The following is a 19,187-nucleotide window of genomic DNA, read 5'->3' on the forward strand; positions in this document are numbered from 1 at the left end:
TCAAGCATATCGATGTGGTTCCTGGTTTAGCTGTGTCTGCATGTTCCAGGTCAGGCGATATGTTCGAATGATCAGCCTAACTCCACTCCACATAGCGGAGACAACTGCCATAGGCTTGTTGTCCTTCACCAGTGTGCTCAATATTTGCTTCATCAATGACATCAGATTGTGGATCAAAAATGACTTCCGGTGACGCATGTCCGCCTTGGGTAAACGTGACGGACTGCTGAAACCTGCAAGTTGATCGTTTGGTTAGAACACACATGGCATCTTGAATTTAATCACATTGTGCTTTCCTAGCAAATTGCTATATGGATGATATGATGAATTATCATAATGATAAATACATATTTATGTTTCAACACTGCAATGCATTTCCATTGCCACTGATTACACAAGAAACTGAGTGAAAAGTATGTTAGGTCTACCTAGCAGGGGTGTGAGATATGTGTGAGGCGTGTGTGAGGCGTGTTGCGTGCACCTGTGTAAGTGTGCCTTTGTGTGTGCTTGTGTGTCAGTGTGTGTGTGTGCGGGGGGGGGGGGGGGGGGGGGGGGGGAGGCGGAGATGTGGGGCTGGGGTGGGGGGTGGGGGGATGGAAGGGGGCAAACCTATGTAACCTAGGTAAATCGGCCCATGGCTGGTGTATGCTTACGAGTGAAATAAGTTAAAAACACATTCCCCAAACAAATAACAAATGAAACATTTAGAACGGCTGCCATTTCTTGGTATTTTTACAATCACGATACGAATGCGTTTTTCTAACTGTTGCGTGCTCACTTGGCATCCCAATTCGACCGTGGCAACCACTACGAAATTGATTTTAGCCCCAGTTTTATCCAGGTCAGCAGCACACTCCTCAACAGAATAAATAATAACAAACACGGTCTGTTTACGCCAGAATTTCCGCATATCACTTTTGTCAGAAATTGGGATTTCTCAAAGTGTCAGTCAAGTTCTCCACAACATAGACCTCACTTACAGTCACTACCAGGTAGGCAACGATTGCATAGTGCAAAGCACCCATTGCACCATACTTTTTTTGAAGTAACATGATTCAGCGGTTTCAATTTCATCCTTTTACAACAGGCCTAAATCTACTGTTTTGTACATTTATAACCGATAACGGTGATGGAATGCATGCCATTTAAAAAAAAAAAATATATTCATCAATTATGAATCAATGTGTTGTTAAAAGTCTTAAAGTCGTACGGGTCTTACCATACTGCATATGTCATGCTAGAGAGGCGCACTTTAAAACTGCTTATTGCATATGGTTTTTTTATTTCAGGTCTATAACTATACAATGTTATGTGCAAGGAGCTGCGTCCACATTCAGCTGTGCTATAGATCCTTTACTGCGGTGTTAGATGATTCAGTTGTCACAAGGTCATTGGGAAAATTAATCTTGCATACATGTTGAGGATGTGCATTGTTCCTTGTCTTAAGTCTTGTTTTGAAAACTTACATTATTTACAGTCACCTTTTGGTTTATATTGGGAAATAGAATTCATAACCGTTGTTACAGACCAAACTCTGTTTATGTTAGGGTAACGTTTATTGTTTACCCCTGATGGTTACTAGTGTGAGGTTACTGTTATTATCATACCCTTAACATACCGTCGGTTACCACTCGCATACACACTCGAGATAATGATTTATGTACATGAAACTTCATCATGTCATTATCATTTGAACGTTTGTTACCTTTCATTCCACATATATATGTGTTATATTATTAACATTACATCAAGATAAGTTGTCAAGCATAATGGCTGTACACAGTTAGACTAGTCTGTTATGTATAACTGATAAATGATGTTAACGTTTTGTGTTTGTATACATCAGTGAGCAATAGTCCACTGACATCAAAGTGGACTGTAAGAGTTCAAATCTAGGCCAAGTGAACCAGATGTTGATATCATGATCAACATTCTACGCCATATATGTATGATGTGACACAGTCCGTCATGCTGACGTGACTGACCGCCCCAATGATACCCATAATAATAGACAGCAATTATAATAAGCATGTCACAGGGAACAATTGTTACCCCAGATCTTGGAATATTGCTGTTTGTGGCTAACTCACACAACTTTTGCGTTTCACGCGTTGACGATACTTGCAGAAGAGAACTGGGAACATCGTTACGATGAAATCGAAAGACGCTGTCGGTAGTCCTATGGATAGTGCTGTAGCCAGTCCCACTTTATAACCTTACAAAAAAACAATATGTACTTGTAAGTAGATGTAAATGTAATGTTGAGAAAAAACAACAACATTGATTCTTGATCTTTTACTCAACCAAACAGAGAGAGAGCATGGTTTTACGCCGCTTTTAGCAATATTCCAGCAATATCACGGCAGAGGACACCAGAACAGGGCTTCTCACATTTTTACCAATGTCGGTAATCAAACCCGGGTCTTCAGCGTGACAAGCGAACGCTTTAACCACCGGGCTACCCGACCGCCCAAAAATGTTTGTGCATGTCCCCAACGCATATTTATTCACATGATCATGTAAGGATCTTGACGATGTTGTACCCATGTAATGTATAGAACCCGCGTCTTTGACATGACAAGCGAACGCTTTTACAACACGGCTACCCCACCGCCCCTCGACCAAAGAGAAGCTATCTGAACGTACACAGGAATATTTGTGTATGAATAATTCGCATGCAACAAACTGTAGGAATAGATGTATTGGAAGGGGCAGTCTATGGTAAAGGGATTGGGCAGGTATAAACGAAAGGACGAGTGAAAGGTCTAATACAAGGGGGTGGTGATAATTGGTTGGTTTTGGGGTGTGGAAGCTGTAATAGAAAGGAGAGAAGGAGGTGAAGGAGACATGGGGGATGGTAGATTTTTGATATATTGTACTTAATAGGTCTAGCATTGAGGGGGGATTGGTATTTCAAAGAGATCGATGGAACGCTAGATCTAAGAAACTGGGTATTGTAACGTGTAAGAGACAGGGAAATTGAATCAATGAAATGTTGCATGACTTACATCCACTAGAACATGTCTTGCAACCAGACCCAAAGTGTGAGTCCACACATCCAGACACGCAGTATGAGCCCAGCTGACAATATCCTCCTTCACAACCACCTGGACATGCTGTACAGTTACCCCCTGGATTGTCACACGGTGTGTTGCAGCTGCTGCCTTGATAACCCAGGACACAACCATCTGTGCAGTTATCATTGCCATTGCTTGAAAGAATGCACTTCTTGTTTAGACAAAGCTTGTTTCAATCAGAACTGCATCTCTGGTCATAATATCCAGACTCACATTCAGATACACAACGTCCTGTCGTGTTGTCACAGTCCAAACAATGTTGACTATCGTTGCATTTGCTAGCTGAAAAAAGATGATAAAAATGCATTTTTTACTGAAGCATGATTTAGCCGCTGAACAAGAAGAAAATGAAACACTCACACACACACACACACGCACGCACGCACGCACGCACGCACGCACGCACGCACGCACGCACGCACGCACGCGCACACACACATGTATACTCGAACATCTAACTTCTCTTTCTTTCTTTACTTATGTCTTTACACCCTCATTTTATACTTCAATTTTGAAACATAATCAGATATATTAGCAGTACATTCACTGGCATTAACGCAAAGACGTTCGGTATCACTTCGGGCTTTCCTCCCACATTAAGCTGACACGCCGTGATATAACTGGAATACTGTTAAAAGCGGCGTTAAACACAACTCATGCAATCACTAATCATTCAGGGAATAATATTCCTTTGTTTACCTTGTGTACACATCAATGCACATGTTATGCACATAATCGTCACCGCTGTCATATTGTCTGAAACAAAACAGTTATGTCATATACAATGGAGTTTGATGTGAAAAGCTTTATAATCTTTACAAAATGTAAATAATAAACGTTATTATCCTTACGTCCCTACATTAATCTTTCGGATAATCAACATCAGTTTGCTTGCACCTCCTCTGTGTGCTATTTTGTTTGTTTTTGTTTTAGTGATTCAAATACCTTCTTGTCCGTTCTAGAAGGGGATGGGGATGCGGGCATCGTTCACGTATTTGTTAGCCTCATCACATTTAAACACGTTAATTAACAAATTGTCTATAATAACCTTACAATGAAGACAACGGGAAAATATGTAGTACATATGTAGTGCATCTGTTACAAGGTTATTGATATTGTCAATAACTATCTAATTAACAAATTAAAAAAATGACTTATAAATATAAAACGTAAAAGTGAAATACACGTTACGTGTTGGAATCCACCCGTGGCCGATAAGTGAGGGATGCAGACCTAGCTGGTGTTAACCACTGATACTTTGCCACCGTCTATCATCAATATTTCATTCAAACAGTATACATTTTCCTTCTTCAAAGGAACTAAAAACTGCTGTACGACTGTGACGTATTCATTTGGATCGATATTCAACACTCACTTATATGCATATTGTCGTTTATAGTACAATATGCGCAGGCTAAAACATATTTCCCCGATTCACTTTCACATTAAGTGGATTTGAATAAAACATCAAACATTATCAAATTGTTGACTACAAGGCCAGCTGCGTAGAAATGTGATGTTGTCTCTCAATTACACGAGTGTACATCTTAGACCCAGCTGGGCATCAATGGACATAGTCTGACTGTGTCGATATGTTGTGGACATAGCTGTTAATCTAGCTCTCGGCGGGGTATAAGTATGTTTCTTTACAGTTGACATGTCTGTGCAGCTAGTCATCAGTTGGATATAATGTAGTTTACGTGTGTGCACAACCAGCCCACAGCTATGTAAGTGTGTGTGTACATAGAGAGCTCGGCTTCATAACTCACAGTTCCTCGGCCGCGTCATGCTAAAAGACGTTAAGTGATTGAACTTGTTGTTACCCTGTCCGGCGCTCGGCATTAAGGGGCTAAAACAAGGACTGGTCGGATCGGAGTCAGTATACTGTGTATTCATACAGGGTGTTCATGTTAAACTGTGGCATGGTATAAAGCGGCATAAGTCCGGACTAGTACAAGCAGCCACACACACACACACACACACGCACACGAACACAAGCACGCACGCACGAACACACACACACACACACACGTGCATGGACGTCGCTATATAAGCGCAATATTCTTGGACGCGCCGTTAAACCCCATTTTACCTCACCTCACCTCACAACTCACAATGTACATACTATTTTATAATTTTATAATCTACTTTGATTTTCAGTAAGTATCTTCAGTTGACATTACACTGATGAGGAAAATGTTTCACTTGTAAGGTTAATTTGTTTGTTGTTTGACGACATACATCAACCAAGTCAGCGAGCCTGACCACCCGATCCCGTTAGTTGCCTTATACGACAAGCATAATCACCTTTTACAGCAAGTATGGGTTGCTGAAGATCAAATCTACACCGAATCGTCACGGGTCTATACACATTGGCAGTTTATATGTTGTAATACAACAAAATGTACATCAATGTATTTGCTCCTGTAGACAATGTAATAACACATATAATTTCATGAATCCTGACTAGTTTGCTCTTTGGGGACCCCACTTAATCCGGATTGAGCTGTTCACCAAGTACAAGTGAGGGATTAGTGAAAAATCAGTTTGCGGGCTTTTTAAATAGCATGATAAATGGAAGAAACGCGCTTCTTTCGTTGTATAGTACGATCCAAATTAGCCATGGAATTGGGGCCTTAGATTTGCCAAGATCCTGTATTTATGGTACATTGGTTTGCGGGATCATACATTTCCTTAAGATTTTCTCCAACACGAGACAACAGTTGTTATACTGATTTAAATACCCTCATCTTATTTGTTATTTTGTTATATTGCGCGCGCGCGTGTGTGTGTGTGTGTGTGTGCGTGCGTGCTTGCGTTCATGCGTGCGTGTGTGTGTGTATCTGTGTATACGTGCGCGTGCGTGAGTGTGTATGTGTGTGAAGGTGTGTTTCGTTTCCTGTTCCTTTCCTGCTTGTGTACGTGCGTGGAGGGGTTAGGGGTATTTTAGAAGTAAAAAGGGGCGGTCGGGTAGCGTTCGCTCGTCACGCCGAAGACCCCGGTTCGATTCCAGACATGGGTACAATGTGTGAAGCCAATTTCTGGTGTCCCCCATCGTGTTATTTCTGGAATATTGCTGAAGGCGGCGTAAAGCCATACTCACTCACTCACTCAATTTAGAAGTAAACATTGATTAATCTGTGAACTATCACAGAAGCAGCTAATGGAATGATGCTCAATGTTATTGCCTATTTTGATTTGCAAAATCATATCTTCCCGTGGTGTTTCAGGTAACATTTGACTTGCCTCTTTCACCATTTTGGAAACATCAGTCCGTCAGAAGGATCCGTCTTCCGATGCATTCCCTACTGTATATGTGTTTGTATAAAATACGACTTTTTATCCCGTGAATTTTTTTTTCAATCAAATTCATTCAGAGGAAATGAACGTTGCTTAATATTAATACATCCTTAAGTCAAAGACAATCAATATAGGTAAATACCTTCCTTTCTCATATGTATTGGAGCTGTCAACTAAAGTTAGAATATTTCATGTGTATCATGTTGATGGAAAAAAGTTTGAATACAGACCAGTGGAGATATATCAAAACTTACTAGATAACTAGTGAACAATTCAGAAAGTGCAGTCTGAAAATGCACGGCTACAGTGTTTTAATTGACATATATAAAGCTCTTTGATGGTATTATGCTTCTCGGTATATGTGATGTACATTGAAATAAACACAAAGCGAGTGACACCCTTTTCCATCAGAGCTGGTTAGGTTGGAAATATGGGGTTGTGAAACATAAACGAAGACTGAGTGATGGGAATGGCTCCTGCTGAGATTGACCAAGGATCGCCATGTTACTGCATCATGCACTGGGCATTGCATCAACATATATTTGAGGGAAACTGACAAAAATGCGAACATTTCAAATATCTGATATACACAAAGTGATGTTTTTGTTATCACAGTGATGTATGATGTATGACTCCTCAAATTCTAATGCAGCCCTAGGGAGATTCACATCATAACGTATGTATTATAATGTGCACAGGCCACACAGTGTGATAAATACAGGTGTGAGTTGACAAACCGTTTAGCAACTATAACTAGTACTATTTATTGTGACGACTGTTGCACCTGTCACTATATGACTATATGCGATCTACCAATCTTGTAACGAATCGAAAATAACAAAGATCATTTAGTTTAAATTAAAACAGTTTGAAAATTATGTTAGACCATTCTTAAGCAATAATATTATATTTGATTTCGTTTCGACTTGTTAATATTACACAAACTAAAAGATTGTCGAATTGCGTTTGCACTAACCCATACATATAAACAAAATACAGTAAAAGCAGTAAAATCAACCTTAAAATTGATTCAGTAAATGTTGAATATTCTGGTCAAATGTGTATGTGCCACAACAAATCAAATTTATTGGTGACAAGATCATTCGTAATAACTTATACCTTGGATTGTGTGTGATGATTATATTATGCACGCTTGTAATTTTTTATGCAGATATATTATTAATATTAGGCGACATAAATAAAATATGTTACACTTAAATAGTAACTGAAATCATGCCTTAAAACCTTCCATGGCTACATTAGATGTGAGAGAGCCCATCAACATCATCAAGATAGTTACATGATCATGTGAATAATAGAAGTGTCGTGGACATACACAAACATCAATATTGCATTTTTCAGGCTCCTTGGTCTGTATGTCGAGTGAGTGAGTGAGTTTCATTTTACGCCGCTTTAAGCAATATTCCAGCAGTATCACTGCGGGGGACACCAAAAATGGGCTTCACACATTGTACCCATGTCGGGAATCGAATCCGGGTCTTCGGCGTGACGAGCGAACGCTTTAACCACCAGGCTCCCCGACCGCCCCCTGTATGTCGATGTACAGTCAACATAAATATACATTTCAGTAGTGGGCTGGCGGGCTTTAGAAGCTCCTGCAAATCTTATACCTCAAGTCTTTGCTTCACAATAACACCAGTAAACAGTGAGTTGAACAGACTAGCCTTTCTACAAGTGACATTTTCTTTCTTGTATCATAACAAATCATGCAATTAAATATTCTATGTTTTGTAAAAACTGAATACGCAGGTTGTAAACTGAGCGTGTGAAATGTGTATGAATAAATGTTGTTTAGAAAATGTTCCAATAAATGTAAGGGCAAGATTCAAATGACTACGTTCTTTTAAGCTCTGCCTATTCGAATGTACAAAAGTAAGGTCGAATCAAATAAAGACGAATGGTCACACTTGATTAAATAGTTAAACTAGGATATCATTTCGCGATCACACAAGTACCAGCACGCACATATCTACATAATCCGAGGTCTAATGAGATGTATGATGTGTTGTTACAGGTCGTGTTGGTCTTGCTGGGAATTATCAATTCAAGTTCGTACACATACAAAAGCTTAATCGTTGTCACAGCACATTCAAACAGTGAATGCTAGATATCGAACGTAAATAGCTTGTTTTCAATTCAATTCACTGAAAGTTGTTGCCACTTGGCAAAGCACATAGTATTGGTGTCATCTAGAGGCTTTAGAATCCGCTAGTATCAAAAGGTATCAGCTGACAATACCTGCTTTTCAGGAGGTAGCAGTTTAACTTTTGAAATGCGGCTTATGGCTGACGGTCATTTCTTTTCAATTTCACTTGAAATGTTTGTCTTATATGAATGACTCCACATTCGATGTATGTACGTGTTTGTCAGTATAACACACAGAACGTACATCTGTTCGCCCAAGCAATGCGAGCATACAGTAGAAAGAAGCATTGTTGTCATGAATTGTATTTGTTGAATAAAAGAGTTTTCTTCATATGACGCAGAACATTTTGTCAATGAATAGTTTGTAAACAATGAATGTAAGGTAACACAAACTTGACAAATATTTCCTTGTTCAGCCTATGTTGTGTGTTGTTGACTTCGTGCATGCCGTCTACCCGCAGTCAGTGACTGGCAACACACGGCGTGTACACAAGGAGGTCAAACAAACAGGTCGTTTTACCACAGCTGGGGCGTGAATATGACTATGTATGTAATAATAATGACACAGTATACATATAGTGTTGTTTTATAAAACGTGTGTAATGTAACATAAAAAATGCATTCAATGATTAGAATATACAAGTTGTGTATGTAAAGAAATGTATTTTTTTGGATGTCATGTTTTTCACAATGCATGTGTTCTTCATGCCTAACGAAAAACGATAAATGGTTTATCAAGACGAAACGTTGCACATTTTGATTTAAATGTTTATGGTTTTACTGTGTGAATGTTTGGCTTGGTGAGCGACTTTGGTTCAACACTGCAGTATTTCAGTCACTAAACGCGGTAAAAGCCAAGTGCTCATTTTGTATGAGGTGATTTCCAATGTGAAATGCAAACGTTAACACAGAAATCTTTTCATAGCTGTCGCATAATTATTCATGCATATCAGAGCAGGAAAATAATAGGGAAACAGTACATGACATTCATCAATGGGGATGAATGTAACTTGTTTCAAGAGACTTGTCACAATACTTACAAAACAGATAATATGCGTGTTCATACCATGTGAATCATATCACATGAAACGCAGTGAAAATACTTTAATTACTTCATGTTTTGTGCGTACATATTTTAATTCATATGGTAATATGCTTTTACTAGGTGAATCACGTTTTCGTGTTACCGTAACAGTCCGAAGTAAGTTCTATTGAAAGTGATGTCTAAAATTATTCAGCTACGTTGGGTCATGGCATTTCATACACACACATTACAAACAACTTCAACCAATGTCCTTGTAACACAGTTCGGGCAGATATACAAGTGAGGCCTGGTGAAGGCGAGATATTGCAACCAATTTCCGTTTCCTCGTGACCCTCAGATGATATGTTATACATGCCAAATGTTGATAGATATTCACCATCTATGTATGAACCCATGTCAATGTCATTGAACTCACTATATGTGTCATTCTTGTCAAAAAATGAATCAGATATATCCAACTTTTTTCCTATCCCCTTCACTTCCTCATTAATCTATCTGCACAGCCCTAGTTCCGTACCGCACACTCCATTTTGCCCACCTGCACAATCATGTATGTACACCCATAAACCCCCCTCACCCATTTTCACCTCTCTATCTGCTCATCTGCACCCGCCAGTGTCTACCCCTATGTCTCCTCATCACTTAATCCGCACCACCGCTACCCCCTCCCCCCTCCAAATTATACACACACACACACACACACACACACACACACACACACACACACACACACACACACACACACACACACACACACACACACACACACACACACACACACACACACACATTCTCCACGTCTCTATTGCCTATGTCCACATCCGTTCCTTTCCATTTCAAAAACGCATCTCCCCATCTCTTCTTAGGTACATCCCCACCAATACATCAGCACCTTTCTCTACACCCGCACCTCCTAACCCCCACACACATACTGCCTGCTTCGTGCAGGAGTGAAATTACTGTATATGTTAAATGTGTCTCACAATTGCGACAAGTCACCTCAACGTGTGCTGATCTTATTTCCCCGAGAATACAATGTGGGCGTCCTAGGCAGGTGTTGGAGCTCTCAGCATTTGTATTTTCACAGAGTGAAAGTAGGACCCTTGAAGTAGGACCAACTGTATTTGCTATGTTGTGTGTGAGACGTCTCAGCACAGCTGACCTGTACATGTTTCGGTTGTGTTACAGCTTTACCTATATCAGAGCAGTTGTCGATTTGAACCTTGACCTCACAGCATTATTTAAGTCGAAGAGATAAAATCAGATGTCATCAGACTACAATACAACGGAAGATAATTGTCATGGCTAAGATAGAATCACAGTTAACAGAGACCTCGAACAGTGTCAACACAAGAGCAGAATTCCCTTGTGGGACTTGATGTCAATCGCGTTGAGGCTGCCTAAACAAACTAACTGTTTCTTAGGGCACATTTTTTATCACAAAATTGAGGATGTCGACAGGGCTTTATTTCGTGTGTGTGTTTTTCAAAACAAAAATCTCTTTTGTTGGATTTCATGCAAAAGCTATATCATATAATAAATAGTCATGGTAATGAGAAAACGATATAACTATACTCTTCCATCTGTCAGGATCTGTTGTGGGACCTGCATCAAAAATGTTCAATCAGGCAATTACTAATATTCATCATAATAAAGTCATTTCTCCGATGTTGATAATTGGTATCACAACTGCACACATCATGCATTATACAGCAGGAAAGGGGAAGGGAAATACCATATGATATGTATTAACATATATGAATAACACTAGTTTCAAACTGACTCGACACTCGTGGCTCACAATTTCCCCAAAAATATACTGTGCGCATTTTTACAATGCTATTGAAATTAGATGTAACGCTGTGAGACATACTTTCGGTATGGCAGGTAGTTTAGTACAGTTGAGGGGGAAGTATCGTTCAGCTATTAAATGTTGCATCCAGTTAACTGCAGAGTTAGAATCATCATTTGTAGTGTAATATATATGATGATGTTAGTCTTTTTTATATTTTTCTCTCTCTCTCTCTCTCTCTCTCTCTCTCTCTGTCTCTCTCTCTCTGTGTCTCTCTCTCTCTCTCTCTTTCTATTTCTCTCAAACGAAGTCTACTGCATACTGAACAGCAGAAGAAACGCAAGTGTAGGTTATGGTAGATAAAACATTGCAATGTGAACATATTGCAGAAATGCAGCAGTGTCATCTCCTTTTTCAAATTTTGCACGTGTAAAGTTACACAAATGTAAATCACGTGTAATTGTTGTGCGTTACGGAAAACTGCCACTGTACAAGGTTAAGGATCATCCGACACAATTCGTATGAATGCAGCTGGAGTCCAGTTTCGGTGCGCTTATGTTGGCCAATACATAATATTTAGCACCGCCAGCAATGTCTTGAGTCGTACTAACTACATTAACTTTGGCGACGTACCCAGTGACGTCAAATCGTCTCAGATGAATCGAGATTTTACCTGTCAAACGTAGGTGGAAACATGCGTGTGTGGAAACGTCGAAACTAGCGTTATTCTGACTGGTGTGTTCTGCAAGACAAATTAGGAGGAGGAACAGGGAGTGTCATGGAGTGGGTGGATTTAGTTTTCATCACACAGCCTAGGCTACACGTCACCCATCAACATATGACTGCAATGTTCTGCAAGGATAACGCCTGTCCCCACACAGCTAGGGTTTGCATGAAATCTCTGAGACAGAACACCATCATTGTCACGACATGGCCTTCTCCGTCACCTGATATGACATCATTAAAACATGTCCAGGATGACATTGGACATCAACTTGATGCTGTTCGGGTACAGTAGTGGCAACAGGCTCCTCGGGCTTTCTACTACACACTCATGAACTAAATTAGTGAGTGAGTGAGTGAGTGTGGTTTTACGCCGTTTTAGCAATATTCCAGCAATATCAGGGCGGGGTACACCAGAAATGGGCTTCACAATTTTACCCATGTCGGGGATCGAACCCGAGTCTTTGGCGTGACGATAGAACACTTTAATCACCAGGCTATACGACCGCCCACAACTAAATGAGGCTTCTCGGGAAGGCCATACACGTTAATGGGGCTTCAAAACGCATTAATTTTAGTTAGCATTTACACATGTCTTCAAAGTTGTTAACAACTACTTGACCTGTTGGATGATTAATTAAAAACGAATGGATTGTTTTTATATTTTTAAGCTTCAAAGTGATTCCAATAAAACATGCGTTTACTTTGCTGTTTAGTATTAAATTATGTGACAGGAGTCATTATACACTCGGCGGAACTCCGCACAAGTTCCAGTTTCCTTCCTATTGTATTAAGACAGCAGATTACTACATCACGTATTAAGTTTCGACTCTGTTTGTCAGCTGTTTCTTTTCAGACTGACACACGTTTCATATTCCTTTGTGTGAAGCCTGACAGGAGAAATGTAAATTAATTTAACCATTTCAATTTTGCTTCCGTCTGACTCTTAATTCATATCATTTGAACATATATCCATGAAATCTTGACTTAGGCTGCTTGCCACAAGAGTAAGAAGTATACAGTAAACTACGGCTATAACGAACTCAAAGGGACCTTAATTCTAGTTCGTTATAACCGTAGCTCATAACAAGCATGTGGACAATGTCTCCACACAAAATTGATGTGACCCCAAAAGACAGTTTGTTTAATCGTTCAGTTTGTTATAAGCATGTTCGTTCTAAACGTTGTTTACTGTATTTCCAAATGTCTTACTAAACTAAGAATATAACGCGGATTGATACAGTTCATCAGATATTCGATTCATACCTTAACAAACCGAAACAAATACACAGTTTAACCTTAGTTTAAGATAACGGTCATCCCTGCAAAATATGTGCACGGATTAAGTTAATCACATCATGTAGGTGTGACAGAAACCTAATCATTGGTTCGAATCCTGCCCAGTCAGATTTTTTTTCCAGATTTGTCTGCGCCATATGCAGGTTACAATGAAGAGGTAAACGTCTGAGGGCTACACCACTTCAGGATATCCTCAACATCACGTTGAAATACCAGGGTATAAATGAACTACTCCCCAAAACAGCTTTACCCCATATCACTCACTCATGATCACTAAGTAATGTAGTCATTAGTTACTGGAGTAAACCAGCCATGTAAACTAGTAAGGTGTCAGTCAGTAAAATTTCTAACTTGCTTAAAATTATCTTCAGTCATTATTCGTTACTTGGTTGTGTTATTGTATTGGCTATTCAATCGATCTTCAGAGTCAAATTAACAATTGCAATAATATTTATTAAATTGGTTATACATCTATATGAATATATCGGGACGTTCACATGGTACTATAAATTAAGGCTATCCATAAGTTCATATGTTGTTTTTTCTCTGAACTTGACGACCGTTGTTTCATTTTGACAGATTTCCCTCAAACTTTGAAAAAAGAGATGAAACTATATCTGTGGTGACCGCTTTAGTGACAGATGTCCCATAGATAAAGGGATGAAGGCTTTGCCTTAAGTTTTTCCTATGGGATACAGATTAAAATGCGTCATTATGTACATATTTGATTAAAAACAGTATAGCTAGGAAAGTTTCAAATCAATTTATTTGTCTACGACAAAGAGACTTTCAACAAAAAAAGGCATCGAAAAATACACACACCTATGTACATCGATAATGCATTTATAGTGAAGATCATCTGCAGTTACTATGCATCGAAGAATTATATATTTAAAAATATAAATTATGTTAATCCAAAAATCCGAAAAAATGTCTTTGGTTAACACTGATGTTATACGAAATGTGTTGATGTCTATTTATCATGCTATGTTGGTCAGCAATACATTTAACAAACTCCAGAAATGCTGCATACAATGGGCCAGTGGCCTCACAGTTTTCTTTGAATGAATTATCTTTCCAACAAAAGAAGATATAACTTAATTTTACCAAGTGCTCTACATATTTGTTACAAGGGCATACTGGGAAATATTTACACTACACAAGGAGTAAAGAACGTTCATGAATGAAGCTTGCAGACATTGAATGAGCAATTCACGAACGGAGTGAAGCATTTTTATCCAGGTTTTTTTATGTGCAGCAAATCAGAGAGACAAGATGCATACACACAAACATTATGTATAGTTCACAACTGTGCAGAGTTGCAATTCTGTAATCGACATCTATGCTTGGTATGCACAAACACATAAGTAAACATGTATATATTGCTATTATTTTATACCGTCATCTCGTATTTATACCACGCTTCAGTTCATCATTTTGTGTTTTGCCCCCGTAATAATTTCACTTCCTGGTAGCCAGGTCATCTGGATAGTTGAGATATATCTATCTCATCATGTCCAGAGCAACTGGCACCGGCCTGTCCCTCTTCAGCGAGTGCATCATACATCTTTGCTTCATCAACCACATCATATTCTAGACATGTGCATCTGACCTCAGCTCCACATAGCCGGCTCCGGGGGCCTGATGTCCCTCATCAGAGAGTGCATCATACATCTTTGCTTCATCAACCTCATCATATACTGGAGCACCAACGGCCCCTGGTGGCACATGCATGTCCTGGGTAGGCGTTATGTACTCCTGGGACCTGCAATTTTTTTTTTGTATTGTCTTTCTAATACGCATTTTTTTGTTGTGATCTTCTCTCGTATTTGTTTTATATATGCATGATGGCTATAGCTATAGTTCTCCAATTATTTATTTGCTTTCTTAAAATAAATTTATTTTGTATGTCATAGTCATCGTATTTTTAATACAATCTAGTAAGACAAACATGTAAGAAATTATGTCACAGAACCAACACTATTCTATGAGATAGTCATTATTGTAAAGATTTACATCGAAATTAATGTTACGAGACCAGAATCCATGATCTGTGGTTTGGAAGTAGCAGGTGCAATCCATGTTGACAAAAAAAAACAGAATTACGACCAAGTGAAGAGCGCAAACTGTGTTCCTGGTGAGTTTCAAATGATGATTTTGATTTTAAATTGATTAGACACACTGCCATTTGTAGATATCATTAGCAAAATGAAATATTACATACTCACCGTTTTTTATTCAAACACATGATGAAAGCTGTAAAACTTGTCACCAAGACGCAAAATACTGTAAACAACGATGAACCCACTAATACAACGCGGACATACCTCGCGTTCTCATCTGAAAACAACAAGAGCTGATGGTTTGTTTTGATACACGTATTATGATGTTTTATGCAACTTTCCAACATTTTTATCAAAACACATAGACCAATGCAACTTTCCCCGCGATTAAGGTTCAATAGCTTAAATCATTTCACATCATTCCATCACGTTTTGCCATGGGCGAGGTCGATATTGTCACATCATCATTCAAAATCTGACAACACATATTTTCTGTACAAATTTTAGATGTTAACCCTCCAAATAATTTCCATGTGAACATTAATCGGAATGTTTGTCCAAGAGAAGAGGGGAGTTCTAAGAAACAAGGAAAGTGGTAGGCTTAAGAGATTAGCGTTAGGTCTAATATATCGTGGAAGTGGTAGGTTAAAGAGATGGGATAGTTACAGGTTTTTTAGTTGGGGGGTTGCAGGTCTAAGATAGTGAGGGATGAGTAGGCCAAGCGATAGGTGAAACAGTAGGTCTAAGATATGGGATGGTTGCAGGTTTGTGAAGTATATGTGTCGGAAGTCTGTGTGATAAGGCGAGTGATATGTCTAAAGATAGGGGTAGCGGTAGGTCTAAGAGATGTGGGATTTTTAAAATGTTTGTGAAATGAGAGAGTACATGGGAGTGGTAGGCCAAAAAGACAGGGGGAGTTACAGATCTAGGAACTTGGGAGAGTAGTAACTTCTTATAGAGGGGGCAGCGGTTGGTGGAGAGGGGGTGATAAGAGTGATAGGAGACTGGTAGGTGAAAGGCATTAGGGGAGGGGGGGAGGGGGGGGGGGGGGGGGGGGTAATAGATCTGATAGATAAAGAGATCAGTTAAGTCTAAGACATGACGCTGTTATGTCTGAGACATGGATCTATTAGGTCTAAGACATGGAGCAGTTAGGTCTAAGACATGGAGCAGTTAGCTCTAAGACATGGAGCAGTTAGGTCTAATACATGGATCTATTAGGTCTAAGACATGGAACAGTTATGTCTAAGACATGTAGCAGTTAAGTCTAAGACATGGAGCTGTTAGGTCTAAGACATGGAGCAGTAATGTCTAAGACATGGAGTATTAATGTCTAAGACATGAAGCTGTTATGTCTAGGGCATGGATCAGTTAGGTCTAAGGCATGGAGCTGTTAGGTCTCAGACATGGAACAGTTATGTCTAAGACATGGAGCTATTAGGTCTATGGCATGGAGAAGTTATGTCTAATACATGGAGCTGTTAGGTCTAAGACAAAGAGCAGTTAGGTCTAAGACATGGAACAGTTATGTCTTAGACATGGAGCTATTAGGTCTAAGGCATGGAGAAGTTATGTCTAAGACATTGATATGTTAGGTCTAAGACATGGAGCTGTTAGGTCTAAGACATGAAGCTGTTATATCTAAGACATGGAACAGTTAGGTCTAAGACATGGAACAGTTATGTCTAATACATGGATCAGTTAGCTCTAAGACATGGAGCTGTTAGGTCTAAGACATGGAGCAGTTATGTCTGAGACATGGAGCTGTTAGGTCTAAGACATGGAGCTGTTAGGTCTAAGACATGGAAGAGTTATGTCTAAGACATTGAGCTGTTAGGTCTAAGACATTGATCTGTTAGGTGTAAGACATGGATCTCTTATGTCTAAGACATGGAGCTGTTAGGTCTAAGACATGGAAAAGTTAACTCTAAGACATTGAGCTGTTAGCTCTTAGACATGGAGCTTTTAGGTCTAAGACATGAAGCATTTATGTCTAAGGCATGGAGCACTTATGTCTAATACATGTAGCTGTTAGGTCTTAGACATGGAACAGTTATCTCTAAGACAGGGAGCTGTTACGTCTAAGACATGGAGCAGTGATGTATAAGACATGGAACTGTTATTTCTAAGACATGGAGCAGTTAGGTCTAAGACATGGAAGAGTTATGTCTAAGACTTGGATCTGTTAGGTCTAATACATGGAGCTGTTAGGTCTAAGACATGGAGCTGTTAGGTCTAAGACATGGAGCTGTTACGTCTAAGACATGGAGCTGTTATTTCTAAGACATGGAGCAGTTACGTCTAAGACATGGAACAGTTATGTCTTAGACATGGAGCTGTTAGGTCTAAGACATGGATGTGTAAGGTCTAAGACATGGAGCTGTTAGATCTAAGACATGGCGCAAAGACATGGAGCTGTTAGATCTAAGACATGGCGCAGTAAGATCTAAGACATGGAGCTGTTAGGTGTAAGACATGAAGCTGTAAGGTCTAAGACATTCGGCAGTTAGCTGTAAGACATGGAGCAGTTAGGTCTAAGATTTGTATCTGTTAGGTCTAAAGTATGAAGCCGTTAGGTCTAAGTCATTGAGCTGTTATGTCTAAGACATGGAACTGTTAGGTCTAAGACATGGAACAGTTAGCTCTAAGACATGGAGCTGTTAGGTGTAAGACATGAAGCTGTAAGGTCTAAGACATGGAGCAGTTATGTCTAAGACATGGAGGTGTTAGGTATAAAACATGATGCAGTTATGTCTAATACATGGAGCTTTTAGGTCTAAGATATGGAACTGTTATCTCTAAGACAGGGAGCTGTTAGGTCTAAGACATGGAGCTGTTATTTCTAAGACATGGAGCAGTTAGGTCTAAGACATGGAAGAGTTATGTCTAAGACATTGAGCTGTTAGGTCTAAGACATTGATGTGTTAGGTGTAAGACATGGATCTGTTATGTCTAAGACATGGCGCAGTAAGATCTAAGACATGGAGCTGTTAGGTGTAAGACATGAAGCTGTAAGGTCTAAGACATTGGGCAGTTAGCTGTAAGACATGGAGCAGTTAGGTCTAAGATTTGTATCTGTTAGGTCTAAAGTATGAAGCCGTTAGGTCTAAGACATGGAGCTGTTATGTCTAAGACATGGAACTGTTAGGTCTAAGACATGGAGCAGTTAGCTCTAAGACATGGAGCTGTTAGGTGTAAGACATGAAGCTGTAAGGTCTAAGACATTGGGCAGTTAGCTGTAAGACATGGAGCAGTTAGGTCTAAGACATGGAGCAGTTATGTCTAAGACATGGAGGTGTTAGGTATAAAACATGAAGCAGTTATGTCTAAGGCATGGAGCAGGTATGTCTAATACATGTAGCTGTTAGATCTAAGATATGGAGCAGTTACCTCTAAGACATATAACTGTTAGGTCTAATACATGGAGCAGTTAGTTCTAAGACATGGAGCTGTTAGGTCTCAGACATGGAACAGTTATGTCTAAGACATGGAAGAGTTAGGTCTAAGACATGGAACAGTTATGTCTAATACATGGAGCAGTTAGCTCTAAGGCATGGAGCTGTTAGGTCTAAGACATGGAGCAGTTATGTCTAAGACATGGAGCTGTTAGGTCTAAGACATGGAGCTATTATCTCTAAGACAAGAAGCTGTTAGGTCTAAGACTTCTATCTGTTAGGTCTAAAGCATGAAGCCAATATGTCTAAGACATGGAACTGTTAGGT

The 19,187-nt window shown here is 39.5% G+C and overlaps 1 pseudogene; it reads right to left on the reverse strand.

The window, feature by feature from the left end:
- The window catches only part of LOC139461285 (multiple epidermal growth factor-like domains protein 10), a 147,484-nt pseudogene continuing 128,297 nt past the window's right edge, over window positions 1–19,187 (reverse strand).

This window comes from Haliotis cracherodii, unplaced genomic scaffold (genome assembly GCF_022045235.1).
Source record: "Haliotis cracherodii isolate W230 unplaced genomic scaffold, xgHalCrac1.p SCAF_14, whole genome shotgun sequence".
Lineage (NCBI taxonomy): Eukaryota > Metazoa > Mollusca > Gastropoda > Lepetellida > Haliotidae > Haliotis > Haliotis cracherodii.